Source organism: Oncorhynchus nerka, linkage group LG9b (genome assembly GCF_034236695.1).
Source record: "Oncorhynchus nerka isolate Pitt River linkage group LG9b, Oner_Uvic_2.0, whole genome shotgun sequence".
In the NCBI taxonomy this organism is placed as follows: domain Eukaryota; kingdom Metazoa; phylum Chordata; class Actinopteri; order Salmoniformes; family Salmonidae; genus Oncorhynchus; species Oncorhynchus nerka.
Genome location: NC_088424.1, coordinates 30,179,377 through 30,186,281, shown reverse-complemented (window position 1 = coordinate 30,186,281; position 6,905 = coordinate 30,179,377).

Sequence of the window (6,905 nt, the reverse complement as noted above, 5' to 3'; positions counted from 1 at the left end):
TTGTCAGCACGGGGATTCGATCCAGCAACCTTTCGGTTACTAGCCCAACACTCTAACCACTAGGCAACCTGCTGCCCCACAATGATGCCACTGGATGTAAATTACACTTTTGTGGAATGGTTACTCTTTCTATATGCTGACTGGCCTTAAAGAAAATCACAACAGACTATACACGGAAACAAATATCAGAATGAAAAATGACAACAACTCAGGGTAATATTATTAATTAAATGACTCTGATAGCAACACCTGAAACGAGGTGGGATGAAGAAGAATATCTTGACATCTCAGACAATCACTGAAACAGGCCTAGTAATTCTCTTAAGGCCATTAAGATTCTCCCTCCCTCGTGAATTTTATGAGGATAAACAGTTTGAGAATTTTAGCTTTCCTCTGTGGGTTCTACAACTAAAAATGACCACGATGCAAGTTAAATTGATTTTCGTGCAGCTTTATAGATCATCAAACAAGTCATTGTCTATGGTATAATCACACAGTTTTTATAGAGATAATGGAAATAGAGCACCATTAAAAACATACACTAGTGGTTAGAAGAGTTCCACTGTTAAATGTCAGGTATTGTCATCCAGTCCTTGGCCTGGTTAGTTGTATTTATTATTATTGGTAATTGTTAGTATATTTTTCATGTCATTGATCGGGAAACGTTGTTTGGGCAGGACAAACTCCACCATTCTATAATGAAAAAGCATCTCCTACGCATCACCAGCATCCACCAATCCATACAGGGAACACCAATGAGCACAACATGACATTAATCTGGATGCACACAAATAACAACCATTGGCTTTTTGAAGCAGACTAGTGCTGATTTCTACCCTTCCTCACAAAATAGCAACAACAGTATTCAAATTCCTGTAATGAATGTATTCCTGTAATGTATTCCTGTAATGTATTCCATGTATTCCTGTAATGAATACATGATGAATCTGGATATATAACATCTTCTTAAGAAATGTGTAGTAGGCTGGAGATGTCCCACTGTGATAAAAATCTAGGCCTATTGGCTATGAATTTAACTTCTGTGACTTCACACCCCAGGAGCTCTTTCGTGACGATTATAAAAATACCTTATTCATACAATTTGCAGAAAGATGACTGCTATGACAACAGAGTACACTCTGCTTGTGAATAATTCAACCCACATACTCTGTCTTGTTCCCCTTTGGAAGTGGGACTGCAAAACTACACTACTAAGCTAATTATCTCAGTGTTGGAGTCGACTGAAGCTGTCTCTGTGTCTCCCTCTAGCTATGCCACTGATCGTTCTCATCAAAGGAAGAGATGTTTCAGAGTGGAAGGTAAAAAATTCATTATCTGACTGACATGACAGCCTGGCCTCAGAACCATACGAAATTTTACCTACTAATGGTCTAGCAACTTGAGACAGAAACGAGAGTAGGGAGGTTAGTCGGGCATAATCCGCTACAGTCTAGCAATGCAAAGGTTGCATGTTTGAGTTGCATAAGGGACAATTGTAGGGACAATTTTAGCATTTTAGCTAACCCTTCCCCTAATGCTTTTTCTAAACTTAACCCAGTTCGACTAACCTGCTACGTAAATTCACCTAATCTTTTGTTGTTTTAGTTTTCCTAACCTTTGTCGTGAATTCCCCTAACCACCAGTGAAAATTCTCCCTGTAATTGTCTTTGTTCTGACTGTGCAGCAAGCAACCTGGTATCAGATAAAGACGTGCAATACTATACGTCCTCCAAGTAGTATGATAAGTTTGAAATTCCAATTCGCATGCTATTCCATTCATATTTTCACCAAACATAATGTAACTTAACATACTAAATGGAGTGGCACAAATTTACATACAGAATAATACGAATTGCCCTGAGACCACATTGGACAGGGGGAGGGTGGAGGGTGGGTTGCTTCAGAGGACTGCATGGTGAACTGCAGGCAGTGCATCTGCCTTTGAAGGGAGTTAGAGTCACTGTAAAGGAAACCACAATCTATTAGGCTAACATGACGGACAAAAGACAATTTTGTTCTGTCATTATGGGGTATTGTGAGCCAAATTGATGAGGAAAAAATTCAAGGGGTCTGAATTATTTCCAAAGGCACTGTAGATGCGGTAGAGGTCAATTGAACTGGACCAAAACAATGACATTGCCATGGAAACGTGTGGGGGAAAAGGCCGTAGGAAAATATCCTGAATCTCCTCATTGCCCCCCAGCAAAATTAGCCTACATTTAGGCTATTGTTTATATGTGTTTTTCACACTATGTTGAGGTAAAAATCAGAGTATAATGCTTGTACTGTATGGATGTCAACCCCTACACATGTCTTCTTAACCAATGTCATCTTAACCAAGCAATTGCATTATGGTTAAATCAACTTTGACTACCACCACCGATTTCTGTATGCTAGCTATGCTAACCATCTTATAAAAACAGGAGTTAACATTTGGTAGTCACTTCTTCTAAACATGAAAAGGGACAACTTTTAATTGTTATGCAGTGAAAACAGCCAAATATATCAACATTGGACCTAAGTAACCACATTGGGGTCCTGTTACAATACGTAAATAATGACACATTTGACTAATATCTACTTTGTTAGGCCAGATTGGTTGAATGTGCACCAGTTGGGTCAATGGAACAGTCTGTACTCCATTTACCCCTTTACTGCATCTATGTTTGGGATAGTTTCAATGATGGATAGGTCTAGGGATACATGTAGTTTAAATGATATATTGGACCTAACATGGTTGAGAGGAAAGGAGCTTAGAGAGTGATGATAGCAGGTCACGGTTGGTTGATGGCCTATGGTGGCCCGTTTGGCAGGAGAGATAATTGGATCGTAAAACAGACACTTAAGGCCAAACATCTTTTTACCAGAGATGCTAATAACACTGGACAAATACAAAGAGGCGCAAATGGCTCTCGACCAACCAATCTGTGACCCTTGATAAAACAACAGCTAGTGCTCGTTTTCATAGACACAGGAATGACAAATTCAGAAGATATTTACAAATTATAAAAGTAATTACATATTTTCATTGTAGACACTATTTTATTCATATCACACCACTACACAGCAAAATATGAATACATAAATTAATATATTTATAATCTGTCCAGTGCCCAGTGCCCACACAGATCCGGATTTCCAATATCCATTAGCGCACCTGGTTTGCAGGTATTGGCATCTCACTTAGGTATGTATACAGGATTGAACATTGATATGAACAATCACTGAGAGTAAACTATAGTTGTAGTTGCTAAGATTTTGAATAGCGTGTTAATTAAACATTTGAAAATCACGTTGATATGGTTAAACTCAGCTCGTATAAAAGAGATAAGTATGACAAATGCATCCTCTACCTTGGATGTGACTTAATGCAGTTCCTTCACAGCCACCTAGGCTAGGCGGGTCTGGTGTTACCAAACAATTTGGTAAGGGTGAGAGTTTCGTTAAGATTATCGAAAAATAAATCATTAGCATGTCATTATCTAGTCTCCAGAGATAGAGGAGAGAAGGAAGATCACTAGAAAATCAAGCATAAAAGAAAGTAAGAGGCACAAGAGAGAACCTGGAAAAAACATGTGTACAGCAACATGGCCCAGAATTCAAATGCTTCATTTACATCTGAGAAACATGCTATGTGCAAAAAGGACATTTTGTAATGAGCAAACTACTGAGGGTTAGAAGCACATTATGCCTACATGTTGTTAGAAGGGAAATCCAACCCTTTTGTGTGCAAAAGACCTACTTATGTTTTTCAAAGTGTTTTTTTTCTCTCGATCATCTAAGACAGTTTGATGAAAGTTTCGTCCAAATGTCTAACCTTTCGTTTTCTATTCAACTTACAAAAATAACCCAATTGACACATGATCCCCATGGGGGCAGGAAAGCTGTTTAGTGAGTCTCTAGCCATTGCTGGATGCCTCAATTATGGATTTAGCATATTTGAGGATAAGCTTTTAATTTAATTGCCTATCTGGAGCCATCGTTATGCATACCAGATGTTGTCATGAGATTTCAAGGGCATCGATGAAAAAATAATCAGTTGATGACAAAGGATCTGCGATACTATTGATTTAGTAATGCACAGCATTATTTACAGACATCTAGATCTTCTTAATCGAAATGTTCAAAGGATGGAACTCTGAACATTAACTGCTGACATAATTCAATATTGTGTATTGTGTATGTACACTGTAATTTGCTGTTATATAGTATTGACATTTCCTCCACTCCAGATGTAAGACTACACTGGCTTCATCAGGAATGGAGGCATCCTCTCCTCCTACCTCCATCAGACCACTCTCTCCATCCCTCTTTACTATGCACTGTTGCTTCTATGATCTGCTGCTGACACATGGCACCGCAGGGGGAATACTATTAAGTGCGTCAAATGAGTTCATACAGGTTTGAGCACTTAAAATTCTCCACACACAGTTGCTAATGCAACAAAAGCACACGTGGATATCCAACGTTTTACAAAAAAAAGACTACTAGGAAATTAAGTGCTGAGTGAATGACATCCCATCTAAGTGTGCATGAATTGGTAATGATGACCAAATCATCACATTTTTCTGATGATCTTGTAATGACGTTTTTCAACATTTATTGTCATATAATTGGATTCATGCTACTAGCTACAGCATCTGTTACTCTGTTTATTTTCAGATCACATTTGAGAGGTTTTTTTTGGGGGGGGAGGGGGGAATATGGTTATTCAAGATACAGTATATCAGCAATCTCCCTGAGATACAGTAAAGTGAATGAATATTGACAATGCTGTCTGAGTTTGGATGCAGACTGTATTTCTACTTGTATATGTGGTGTCACAGTGAGATTGACCCTTTAGATTCCTGTCGCTCTGCTTCCTTACTCTCAGGATACAGCACAGAGCTTTTTCCCAAATCAACCCCACAGGTGAACATTCCTCTTGCTTCTCCTTTGGTGGACCCAGTTACTCAGACACTTCCCATTATAGAATAAAACATATCTGACATTGTAATTGATAAACTTTTACAGAATCAGAATAGCTTTTGTCATAGTAAAGGAATGTCAACAAATAGTAATTTATGGGGACATTAGTGAACTACTGTCCCCAAAAATTGTGAAACAATGTCACCACTGTGTCTATATACTGTTGCTGTCACGATGACAAAACAGTTTTATGAAGGTACACTTCAAATTGGAGATACAGCAGTTGGTGACAACTGCTATAATAAGGGCTTTCAAAAATACATTTGATTGTAATTTTTTTTTTTAAAGGTTTTTGATATTCAAATGATACATGGTTTTGTAATATATTTCAGCTTCTATATACTGTAGTGTTTTTGGGATGGCTTATTTTTTGCTGTTTCATGATGGATGCATTTGAAATCAAACCAGCAGTTTCCTGGAGCATGGAGTAAGAGGAATTAGCTGTGAAACTACCCTATTCCAAGTGGCTGTATACATTGTATTATGAGTATGAAAACCAAATCAGATTTGAAAGCATTTTCTAATATTTGCCTTTCAAATATAATATGCATGATGTTATTTTTTCATGTCCAGACACATTGTCATTAGGTCATGTTAAAACCAGAGACAGATTACACTATTTCTAGGAAAATAACAAAGGTCCAATTTGTAGATGCTTTCAAATCTGTTCCAGGGTTATGGTGAAATATTGAGATTACAGGTGGCAAGGTCAGAAAGAGTTTAACCACTGCACCATGTTAACACAGTTTATTCCCATATAATAACCATTCCTCCTCTCTGTCAATATTAGTTCCCTTCATCCTTGTGTTAGAGCCTGCATGGCCTTCGCTCCCTCTCTTGTCCGTATTTGCTCTGTCATTTATGGCTTTTCTCTATTCCTGCCATGCAGCATCAATGACCTGTCACTCTCATCTTCACCCACCCCCGTGTCCTCTTCATCTCCAGTGACCTTGTCCTTTGCTCTGGCTCCTCTCCTACATGAACTCTATGACTTTCAACAGTCCCGGCCTGGGTCACAGGCCTGAACAGTTACTCAGTGCTTCCCCTCTAGTGCCTTTAGGCAGGCAGGCACTGGATGGGTAGAACCTTGGAATCATGGTGACTAATGCCCAACCCCAAGTGAGGACCTGCCCCCTACAGGCAATATGATAAGCTGGATGGAACGCTTTCCCATTTTGTTTATGCTGGTCCTATCCTTTCAGATCGTCAGTGCCGAGAAGGTAGTGTAAAACGGTTGATTTGGATTTGGGAAAGTGACACTTAAGAGTTGGCGATGTCCCACATACCTGTATAGCTCTGAGATACAGTTTCTTCAGAAAAGTATTCATACCCCTTCACTTATTCCACATTTTGTTTTGTTACAGCCCCAATTCAAAATATTTGTTTTTCTCTAAGCCATCTACACACAATGTGAATGAAAAAGTGAAAACATGTTTTTATAAATGTTTGCTAATTTACTGAAAATGAAATACAGAAATATCTAATTTACATAAGTATTTACACCCCTGAGTCAGTACATGTTAGAATCACCTTTGGCAGCAATTACAGCTGTGAGTCTTTCTGGGTAAGTTGCTAAGAGCTTTGCACACCTGGATTGTACAATATTTGCACATTATTCGTAAAGAAATTCTTCAAGGTCTATCAAGTTGGTTATTGATCATTGCTAGACAGCTATTTTCAAGTCTTGCCATGGATTTCAAGCAGATTTAAGTTCAAACTGTAATTAGACGACTCAAGAACATTTAATGTCATCTTGGTAAGCAACTCCAGTGCATATTTGTCCTTGTGTTTTAGGTTATTGTCCTGCTGAAAAGTGACTTTGTCTCCCTGTGTCTGTTGGAAAGGAGACTGAACCAGGTTTTCCTCTATGATTTTGCCTGTGCTTAGCTCTATTCCGTTTTTTTTAATCCTAAAAAAAACTCCCTGTTCCTTGCCGA